Source organism: Numida meleagris, chromosome 4, assembly GCF_002078875.1.
Source record: "Numida meleagris isolate 19003 breed g44 Domestic line chromosome 4, NumMel1.0, whole genome shotgun sequence".
Lineage (NCBI taxonomy): Eukaryota > Metazoa > Chordata > Aves > Galliformes > Numididae > Numida > Numida meleagris.
Window position 1 is genome coordinate 12,053,959 of NC_034412.1, and position 11,166 is coordinate 12,065,124.

The following is an 11,166-nucleotide window of genomic DNA, read 5'->3' on the forward strand; positions in this document are numbered from 1 at the left end:
GCACCTGGGAGGAGCAGGGGGGGGTCACGGGTATACGGGGCGGTCGCGTGTACGGGTATAAGTAGCCTTGTTGCGCAGCATTAAATTGGCATTTCAGCGCTACATACCGTGTATGTGTCCCATATGCCCCTGCTCGTGGAGGTGCGGACGGAAGGGAGGCCTTAGTACGTTGTCGTAGACAACAGGGGAGGACAGCCTCGACCAGTCCATCAGAGCAGCTGATGGGGCAGTGTGTTTCCCCATGGCATACTGATCTCTGTAACATGAGGTCCTGAGCAACAGGGAACTTCAGACCTGCTTCCACTCAATATCAGCAACAAAATTGTACTGGGGAGACTTGGCATTAATAAAATAACCAAAGCATAACTTCCCTTGAATGAAGCAATTTTAAGCATTTCCCTTAGGAGAGTTCTCATTTTTGGTGGTGATGGTCTTTGTTCTGTTTTGTTTATGTTTTCATTAAGCTCCAACCAGAGTCTGTGAACATACCATGCCTGGAAATACACTTCTGTCAGGACCTGTGCTGAGCACAGCTAACAGCTCGTGCCTGGGAGTGCAATGTCCTGCCCCTTGGGAATTACTGCAAACACCTGTATTATATGGGTTATTAATCTCTGTAATGTTCTTAATAACTAAATACAACTTTCTGTATTTTCAAATAATGCCAGTGTATCAAATTTCCTGAAAGGAACACAAAATATCACCAGAGCATTTCCATTAAAGGGAAGACAGAACCCCTGGCTGTTCATCCAGCTCTTTCAGAGGCTGAAAATCTCTGGACAGGAGCAGAGTGTAAGCACTTCAGACTTGGGGAAACTCCTTTTCTCTCCCCTGCTGCTCAGTGGGACAGGCAGCAGTCTCACCTCAGACAGCTCTGGTTGAAGTTGGAGATCTCATGCCTTCCTCCTGGCTGGAGACAGAGCTTTCTGTTCACAGCTCCTTCCTCCTGTGGGAGAGAATGAGCAAGCCTGACCTGGGTGGCCAGATATGTCTGGCTTACACCCAGCTCTGAAAGCTTCTGGCTTAGAAATCCTGCTTTGTAGTAGTGTTTTATGGAGACAGAGTTACTCTGATATTTTTACTAACATTGTATGGATCCGTCTTTTCTTCAGAAGCGCTGCACTTTCAGATACTTCTGAGAGAATTTTCCTCAGATAATTTTCCTGCTTGGGATAGCACATTTAATCTTACATTGTGTTCAATATTTTTTAATTTTTTATCTCATCTCCTGCGTGGAAATACAAAACACCATTAAATTTCTCCCCATGGTTTTGGATATTTGGAGACAAAATTAATTTCTAATTACTACATCATGACACTTCTAGCCTTTCCTTTATAAGGCAGAATCTGTTCATTATTTAGGCAATGTGTCACCATAATAAAGAGATGCTCCTTTAAAGTGCACATCCAGGCTGGACCAGGCTCTGAGCAACCTGACTGAGATATGCATGCCCATGTTTATTGCAGGGGAGTTGGATTAGATGATCTTTAAAGGTCTCTTCAAACTCTGAGGTTTCTATGATTCTCATCAACAGTTGTGCTACTATAATTCATAACACACTTGACTGTGTTAAGTCTGTCCCTGTGTACTAGCAATCTAAGCAATGTGGGAAAAACAGTTGTTAGCTTCATAAAAGAAAGACAGATCTGAGTATTTCTTGTCCTGCAAATTGTTCCCTTTTTTCTAGGCTTACAGCATAATACATTGTATACAACATTTGTTGAATATGCAGTATTAGAAAAAGAGTATGGCTGTTGACAGATTTTTCCCTGATTTCATTGCCCTTCAGCCTGGTCGCATGTGGCAGCTTGCTCAGGAGGGGATTCTAGTTAGCAAGCCTTAACAGATGGGCTCTATTCCATCATCTTCATCTCTCTTAAGTAACCCAACTGAAGCCGAAGGCAAGTTCCCTTATATGTACACTGTGTCTTCACTGATAGCTTGATCTTTACATAAGTTGCACTACCATCTACTACGACAAATCTGTTGAGGACAACTGTTCTTTCTTGATAATTACTTGAGTAGAGCTGTATTTCACAATCTGTGCTGCAACTGAGAAAATAAAAAATCAAGACTAACTTTTAACATAACTTACTATGTTTAAATAAGGCAGTACTCTACCAGGTCTGGAATAGAACCTTCTGAAGGCAGAGCTTAAGGACACTTTTTAAAACAAGAGTTTCTTAACGTAAATACTATAATGTTGGTTGGGTCCATTACTTGTGAAGACCATGAGCAAAGGAGTTAAGTGGTGGTATGGGTACCGCATATTTGGCTAGTATGCTGAGAGTTATCTACCTTTATGTCTATGTTGATTTTGTGATTTCTTCCCCCCCCATTTCTCTGATTTAGCTATTGATGATGTGCATGTTATTTTAATGGTCATTTTTAACACAAAATGACCATTAACTGTGACATTGTGGGAAAGAACAGGGGAACTTTTATCAAGTTTTACTTCCAAAGCTCTTAACCCTGTGGTGAGGAGCAGTCTGCAACCAGTCCATCACGATTTGCTCAGGAGGAGAACTGGTGCTCTAAGCAGGAAGACAAACACAGTAGCAATAGGCAAAGGAAGCACAGTAGAGGTATACTGGCGTACAAAAGATTCTTTCCTTCTAAAGGCAGACAGGTTGTGCAAGGTAATTGAGAGTATGGCTGGACACTGAACAGCTTAGAGTCAAATTAGATTAGTGCAAATGCTGTCAATAAACAGGCCTCAGGACAGGAAAAGGAGGGGAATTAACCAGAGGAAACAAAGTATTTAAAAAACAAACAAACACACAAAGGTATGGTATTGTGAGCAGTATGAGACCATAATCAAATCAATGCTTTAGGAAAAAGTTCTGATGCCTTTTCAATGTGCAACATAGATCCTATGTGACAGCAGTACCTTCTGGACCTGGATTCGATGCTATAATTTCCCATTAATATCATCTTAGCTTGTTTACTTTTCTAGTAATATTATTAGAAATAACAAAAATAACAATATGCGGCATCAAGGTTGGTGTAGGCTTCAGACTTCTGAAGACTTTTTTTTAACTTTCTTGATCCCAAGTTGTAGCTATAACTCCAGTTTGTCAGCAGAAATACACTTGGCTCCATATGCATGACTGGAATCACAGCAAAGTCAATAAGGTAACTAGCAATGGAGGTAATGGCCTTAAATTTCACTAGGGGAAGTTCAGGTTGGCTATTAGGAAGAATTTTTTCTCAGAAGGAGTGCTGCGACATTGACACAGGCTGCCCTGGGATGTGATGGTGTTACCATCCCTGGAGGTGTTCAGGAAACATGTAGATGTGGCATTGAGGGTCATGGCTCAGTGGGAATGGTGAGGATGGATTGACAGTGGGACTGAATGATCTTAGTGGTCTTTTCCAACCGCAATGATTTTATGAAGGTGTTGTACTTAAGGATAGATCTCAGAAAATTCTGTAGTGGGATTTTAATCCAACACTTTGAGTGTAACAATCTCCAGGGCTCTGGCTTAGTTATGGAAAATAAAATCAAAATGTATACGCTCTTGTTCTACGTTGGGTCTATGTAAGATGAACATCCTGAAGTGCTGCCAGTAGATGGCTCATTTCCACATACATCAGCCATCTCACTGAGTTAAGTGCAGTGAGGAGCAGCACAAGCAGGAAAGCTGTAGGAAGTATTCAGGCTCTTGTATTTGTCCTTAACATTTTGTGACTGCACTACTGTGTTTTTTTTACATTATTTCTTTTTTTGCATTTAATCTCTTTTGTGTATCTAAGCCTCACAATGCTGGGATCCTTGCAATTAACTAGCAAAGACATCATGCTTGCTTTAAACTGCTTATACGTGAAACACCTGGTGGCAGACAAGTACAGTAAATAGACAAGCAGAGTGATAGGTGATAGGGAGGCTATTTCTCATGTCATAAGCAACACTCACTGCTTTGTTAAAGGGCTTTTCTGAGAGAAGCACTGCTTTACAACAAATACTTCTTTGTATTGCCAACTCCAGCTGCTCTGATGTCAACAAGGCCTATTTCCTCCTCAGGAGCTGCCTGGTGAGAAGCTGAATGACAAGTGAGCTGCTGGATATATGTTGTAAGCCATGGTCTTAGTCCTTATTTTCCTCTGATCTTGTTTTTTCCCCACTTCTTACCTACATTTATTTTAATCCAGTCTAGGTGCTGTGCTTCAGTTCTTTCTCTTCCACACAAAGGGATGGTTTGATTTGTTAACATCTCCTTTCTCTAGATCCTTTCTGTGTGAAAACTTCACTACTTCAACTATACAGCACTCTGACATAAAGCACCTTCTCCATCAAGAAAGATTGTAAATACATCCTTGTGATAAGGTATAATCATTTCCAGTACTAGCAACATTAACTCTGGTATGCATCCAGTACTCTGTGAAGCCATCCCCTTATCTATCTTGTTATCTCCAGTAGCTATCCAGCTGGATGCAGATTGACCTGATTATGGCTTTAAAGTATGAAGAAGGAAAGGGAACGAAGTGATTGTGCTGGTGATAGTTTACAATCCATGCCTGTTTACCTAGATTTTGAAGCTGTTGCTATTGTAGATAAGGGAAAATGTTGTAGATAACGGAGCAGGGGTTTCTGCTCCCATTTTTAGTTCATTTTAATGCAAGTTGATCATAGCCAGTAGGCATAAGGAAGGGGCCAATCTGTGGGTAACAGTGATATGAAAATAGTGCCTCCTGTTTATTTCCGTGGGAAATACAACAAAGCAAAATAACAGTATGTGATCAGATTCTCAGCTACAAAGCACTACTTTTCCTCATAGTCACCACTGTTAGCTATATGTTTTCACCAGCGATGAACAAGAGCCTGCATGCCATGCTCATAACAGTCTGCTCCAGTGGACATGACCTGTTGTCACCACTGCTGAAACACACTACCCACTGCCTCACTGTGCTCACATCACTATTTAGTCCCTGTAAACCTTCAGCAAGCGTCAGTGAATGTCAGTGGGTGCCACTTTTTCCTGCATGAAGGAATTCATATTCATACCTTTGCTTCATATGTACTTCCATGTCAGATGCCATTCTGCCCCTCTGCTGCCATCTGTCACATGGCAATAAAATGGAATGGGATTAAGGTGGGGAAGGCTCAGCCTACTACCATACCACTGACATCTGCCTCTGACTTCATGAGCCACCATTATAAAATAGGAGGTACTACTTTCAAAGCAGCCCTCGTATATTCTTTCTTTCTGTATCTTGAAAGAGAAAATATCCATTGTACCAATATACAGAAAACAATCTGATTGTCTGCTGAGGTGGGATACTATTCAGTAATTACTCTTGTTTCCATGCTGCTGAGTAATTCATGCCTTTCTTCCTCATGGAGAAAGAACTTATAGTGCCTGATTTTTTTGTGAATAAATAGAAGACAGCGGGCTAATAATAGTTTTTCTTACAATAATTACATCAGTTAGAATAATTAAACTCTGTAGGACCTTCATCTCTAAAGTTTCTTCAGATCCTGAAAAAATTCGCACTAAATCCGGGGCTTTTTCCCAAGTGGTTTAGATAGGAAGGCAGAAAAGTGGCAAAGTTTCAAAGCAGTTATACAGTAGTAATTAGTTATTTAATTGTGCTTATATTTTAGGTTCTGTTCGTAAATACACTTTATATGCAAAGCATTCATTATAACTGATATATACGATGGTATTAAAATAAAACAGCAGATCTAGAAAATAAATTGAAAAAAAAATCATAGAATCATAGAATGGCCTGGGTTGAAAAGGACCTTAAAGATCAAGTTTCAACCCCCCTGCTGAGTGCAGGATTGCCAGCCACTAGACCAGTCTGCCCAGAGCCACATACAGCCTTGAAAAGGGATCCCTTAACCATCATTTCTTGTTTGTTAACCAGTATGTCATCACATTTTGAGAGAAAGCACGAGAATCTCAGCTGTACTTTAATAGTTGAATAATTATAGTTCTTTCCAGATTTAAAAAAAAAAAAAAGCAAAAAATAGAGGGGAAAAAAAATCACAAAATTAAACATAAGTAGGAGGCAGTGGCTAGATACTAGTAGCCATACTCTGTGTGCAGGACTGGAATCAAAATCTTAGAGCATTTCAAAGCTGCTATCATGCTGTTTGTGAGATGTGAATGCCTTACAGCCACAGCCTTAATCTTGACCTAATTCTTAAATGAGCATTTAGATACCCAAAAAGTGCTCTATCCTGGACTTCAAACCTAGCCAGATCAAGGAATTTGCTAAGCAGAGATCATTCAGTGTAGATGTGTGCCTGTGTTATATACATATACGTGATATACATGCAATAGTAACACTCTCCTAAGGAAAGTCAGGGGATGGGGAGTAGAAAATGCTCTGCTGCCCTAGGAGCAAGACCAGCATGCATGTTTATTTCATAACCATCAAGAAACCATCAGTCAGCACTATTCAGCTCCCAAAAGGTGCTGCAGAGAGGGACTGTGCTATTTCTCATAAATATAACCTCTGACTTCAACAAGCCCATCCAAAATACTCAGCTGTTACTGTAGCAGGATCCAGCCCTGCCCAGCAGAAAAACTCTAGCCTAATTCTTCACCTGAGGCCACTGATAATGTGGCTCACAAAAGTTAATAACTTTGACCTGAACCACAAACTACATTTTTAACTGAGTATTCACTGGAACTTGAAAGATACATTCAACAAATGAGATTTGTATTGAACAAAATGGCTGACAGAAATAGCATGAGTTTACTCTAAATGTGCCTTAGGATCTCAGTAACATAAATCACAGTACCTCTGTTATTTATTTTTAATCTCGGCTCTTAATAGCTTCATAATTCATTATTGCTTTTAATTACTGTTCATAACTCCAGCAACAAAAGGTAGGCTCAAAGGGAAAAAAAATCAGACATCAGAACCTGGTTTTGATTTAGAAACAGTCATAGTATTAAAATAGCGATGTTGCTCCTAGCTATGCTGCTTGAATTATACATTAACTCATTTAATCTTGTTTCTGTGGTGCTATTTTGGATCATTTTTTCCAATGTTGACTCGCATTTCATGTGCAAGCTAAAATTCTACTTTCAGCATTCAGAGATATTAGGTCAGCTGTATAATTCATGAATTCATCAAAGTAAGCCCCATATTCTACCACAGCTGTCTCATGTTGTATTGGCTGCTCCCTGACTAACAAGTGCCATGGGGACAGTGAGCTGGAACATTTCCAAGGGGATTGCAAACATGTAAGGTCCAAGAAAACAACTATAAAGCCCAGTGCAGTATAGTGAGAATTTGCCAGTGGGCACATCCATTTCCTACTAACTGTGCTGCTTCAGTTTATACCAAATAGTAAACACACATAGTAATAGTGCTTTGTCAGTATTCGTTCTTCCTGAGCTAAATTTCAGCCAATGCATCTTGCAATGTCATTCTGGAATGCATCGTGTAAATTCCCAATCCTCTTCAGTGTGGATACAGACAAGACAAACTAATCACTATTGAGAAATGACTTACATTTGCTTGAGCCTAATAGTGCTACACACATTTTCAGCTCCCCCTTCCAGGTTTTACAAGTAGCAATTGGCAAGGAGGAACTTTCTTTTAATTTGTTGTCACAACTTGATTTCCCTTGAGCCTGACCCCTGCCCTGCTGCTCTGGAGCTGGCTAGAAATGGCTCAATCTCAACCTAACATACAGGACAGATCTGCCTCTTTAAACATGTTTATCCAAGATAATGTTTGTCCCAAATATTTTATGCCCTCTTTCATCCTCTTCCTGCTCCTAACAGATGGAGCCCAGTTCCTGAGGCTATACCAAGACTGCCTTCATTCTTGAAAAAAAAACTTTAGAACCATGTTTTTTAATTCAAGGAAAGCTGAAATAGGCTTTTTTTTTTAAGAACATCATCATGGCTAGAGGCGGGAAGCGGTTGCGAATTATCGCTCATGTTGGGTGCAGAAATGGCTCTTTGGCCATACTTAGCACAGGCATTGCCTAATTGAGGTTTAGTTCTGAGGATGGAAGCGGTCATTCCTTTTGATCTTAAGCTTGACAATCAAGCAGCAGGGTCCACAGAAACTAATTTAGGGATAGCATTAAGATATCTTTCTTAGATCTAGATCTATATTTAAGCTAGAAAAATGTATTTTCTTAAAGGAAAGAAAAAAATCAGGTTTGGAGCTAGCAGGGCTGATGCTTGGCAGTCTGAAGCAGATACTGCAGAGATGCTGAAGCCAATGGCTGCTGTGAAGTGCTGCAGTGGATAGGCTGGGGGTTTGCTTAGCATAAAAACATGCCTCATTCTCAGGTTTCTAGAAATAAATGCACTTGCGTTAGGTTCAGATCTAGAAAGCTTGCAGCATGGGCAGTGGCACCCTCAGGCAGCTGCCCTGGGCACACCCAGGAGCCTCTGTCACAAAAAGCCCATCTCCACCAACTCCAAACCAGTCTTGCCCTGTGATGCAGACTGCAGGTCTTTGGATTGGACACGTAACAGAGAATAAATGTAGCACCTTCAATTGGGATTAATGGTGACAGATTGATTAATTAGAAATCAGAGTGCTGTCATCACTCTTCTTTCCTTCCTATCACAAGACATCTTTTTAATTTGTAATCAGAGAAGTCCTGCTGGGCAGAGCAGAATGCAGACATGCATGACTACTGAGACGTAGGTGTGGGTATCTATGCATATATATAAAGACATATGCTTTTAAATATATGTATATACATAGATATATACACACTGAATCGTTGTCACTATAAATAAATACTGCAAGGAAAAGCAATGTTTACATATAAGTTTTAAATTACAAGCTCTTGCTCTCCAAACCTAAAACAACAGCTTTTCTTTCAGAGAGAGGAAGTAGAACAAATAAGGCTGTATCGCCATCTGGAGGATAAGGATGTCCTGTCCGTGCATTCTGCAGGCGTCGTCCCAGGCTACATCTCATTCCCCAGGGAGAAGACTTCAATCATAAAGGCATGATGTTTCTGGGGCTGTGATCACTTGGGGCAATCTGAACTAGCCAACTGTGTAGCTATGCTTTTATGTCTTTAGACCAGAATCAACAACAACTTGTGTAATGGAGGAAGAGGTAGGAGCAGTGGCGATGGCAATGGTAGGGCTCAAGATTCAGTGCCTTTTTTCTAAACTTTCTTCCTTTAAATTTAGCTTAAGATTTTAGGGAGATGAGAAGAATTTTCAATTTCAAAATGAAAAATTAGTTCTAAAATTGAACCTGAACATTAAGATGAGTGCCTACTCATCCCCAGCTCTGAGCAAAGTTCTGCCTCGCCCAGCTGCCAGATGAGGAGTGCAGTATATGGTGATTTCTGGTCTCCTGTGCCACTGCATGGCCACGGGAAGAACTGCAGGGCTGAGCTGTAACCATTCATGCTCTGTGACAAAGAAATCTGACAGCAGCAGGTAGTCTCAACAAAGTGATGTGCAGGCACAACTTAAAACGAGATCTTCATTATAAAAATTTCTAGACGCCTATGTGTGCTTAGGAGTGTGTGTTGGTCCTCCTGCTTTAATCTTCTATGCTTTTGCTAACGGAAAATGGGTCTTCCAGTAGCTTTTTTCCTACAGAGTGGTACTTTTGGTTCCTTATTGTTAGCAAAACCTTCTTTTTCTTATTGTTAATGAAATCCTTATGTTTGGACAGCTGGCAGTCATTTTTTAAATATGCCTTAACAATACTAAAAATACCTAGCTGAAGGTAATGCTAGGTAAAGTAGTACTACACATTGTTGCTTTTTAATTCCCCATAAAAGAAATGCCGGATAATAGCTGAAGCTTAACATTTCTACTTGTGCTAACCCATACATTGCAAGGGAACTTCAGCCACAAAAGAGTCTTCCCTGCAATCACTGCACTTACCTAGGGAATAATCTGAAAAGTGTCACATGACATGCAGGATGCCATGTTTCTACTCCTAAGCAACCCCAATATTTCTTTTCAGGAGGACTAATCAGCTTCCTAATGTAGACAGCTGATTTTAAGAAGCCTTTTTGTCTTCTCTTAGCTATAAGGCACAGCTAATGACAGCTGTGTAACAAGGAAAACTGAGAAGAGCTCAGTAGGAAAAAGCCCAGCAAAGACTGCTTTGCAAGCTGCAGTCAGTAAGGCAATGCTGATCATTACACCATGAATGACCTTCCAATGTAGCTAAAAATAATAGCAATGAAAATGTACTGTAGACAGCTCAGGCTGGAGAGAGAGACAGAGAAAAGCAGGAGGAAGACTACATCTTTTGTATGTTCTGCCTTCCTGTTCGTATCCTTCAATTTGGTTTTGTGTTCTATCCTTCGTTTAGCTCTTAATTGGCAACATCTCCACAGCGTATGTGTAGTGGTTCAACATGTGAGTTATCGCATTTAACGCAAAGAGGCTGTGGCACCTGCTTTAGCTGCTTGAGGCCCTTAGTGCTGCCTTTTTCCTGGTTCCCTGATTTGCTTCTTTATTCTCTATAAGGACACAGCTTTCTGCCATTGGCTTCTGCTTCTAACCATTCCCATTTACCGGAGCAAATATATTTAAATTAATAGGGTATCCATATTGGTGTCTTGAGACTATTAGTTCCATGGTTGTATTTCCTGGTGTGAGAAATGTACCTTCTGTTACCTGTATTGTGTGGGCTGCCCTTTGCTTTCTCTAGATGCCTTCTTGAACCTTTTGTGATACAATGAAGAAAGCAGAGGCTTCTTGTGGGCTAGAAGGTTTGCCTTTTTCTTCTTCTTTTCTTTTTCTTTTTTTTTTTTAACCAGAGAGGCACATGAGCAAGGAAAGTGTCTCTTTGCTGCAGGAATCGTATAATCATAGAATGGCCTGGGTTGAAAAGGACCGTAATCATCATCTAGTTTCAACCCACTGCTGTGTGCAGGGTTGCCAACCACTAGACCAGGCTGCCCAGAGCCACATCCAGCCTGAAATAAATCCTCATCTCTTCAGCTGATGCAGATTACCAGGAACACAGTCAAAATTTTCAGTAAAAAAGTGGCCACGTCTTAAATCAAATTCTCCCACTGGGAATAGGCAGGATCACACAAGGTTCTGCCTGTTCCTGCCTGTCCACTACATGCTCCGTCTGGATACCACCAGGCCAGTAACTAATCAAGAAGCTCCATTTTACCTCTTGAACTCAATGGCCTTAGTAGACATTGTGCTATGAATATTACTTCACAGCCTCTCAGTCTGAAGCAG